Genomic DNA, 870 nt, shown 5'->3' on the forward strand with positions numbered 1-870 from the left:
ACTTGAGGTTTGGTTTTACTTGTAGGATGTATCATCCGGTGTGCCCTAAGAGCGAGATACGTGTGACTCCTATCGGGATTTGTCGGCACATCGAGCGGCTTTGCTGGTCTTGTTTTACCATTGTCGAAATGTCTTGTAATCGGGATTCCGAGTCTGATCGGGCCGTCCTGGGAGAAGGAATATCCTTTGTTGACCGTGAGAGCTTGTGATGGGCTAAGTTGGGACACCCCTGCAGGGTTTTGAACTTTCGAAAGCCGTGCCCGTGGTTATGGGCATATGGGAATTTGTTAATATCCGGCTGTAGAAAACCTGACACTTCATTTAATTAAAATGAATCAACAGCGTGTGTAGCCGTGATGGTCTCTTTTCGGCGGAGTCCGGGAAGAGAACACGGTCTCGTGTTATGCTTGAACGTAAGTAGTTCTAGGATCACTTCTTGATCTTATAGCTTCTCAACCGTGCTTTGCTTCTCTTCTCGCTCTCATTTGCGTAAGTTAGCCACCATATATGCTAGTGCTTGCTACAGCTCCACCTCACTACCTTTCCTACCCCATAAGCTTAAATAGTCTTGATCGCGAGGGTGTGAGATTGTTGAGTCCTCGTGACTCACATATTACTTCCAAAACCAGATGCAGGTGCCAATGATGCCAGTCCAGGGGATGTGACCGAACTCAAGTGGGAGTTTGACGAGGACTCAGGACGTTACTATGTTTCCTTTCCAGACGATCAGTAGTGGAGCCCAGTTGGGGTGATCGGGGATCTTATGCATTTGGGGTTTTCTTTATTTTCGTTCCGTAGTCGGATCTTGATTGTATTCTGAATGATGTAATGCTATATTTATGTATTGTGTGAAGTGGCGATTGTAAGCCA

The sequence above is a fragment of the Triticum dicoccoides genome, chromosome 6A (genome assembly GCF_002162155.2).
Source record: "Triticum dicoccoides isolate Atlit2015 ecotype Zavitan chromosome 6A, WEW_v2.0, whole genome shotgun sequence".
NCBI classification, from domain to species: domain Eukaryota; kingdom Viridiplantae; phylum Streptophyta; class Magnoliopsida; order Poales; family Poaceae; genus Triticum; species Triticum dicoccoides.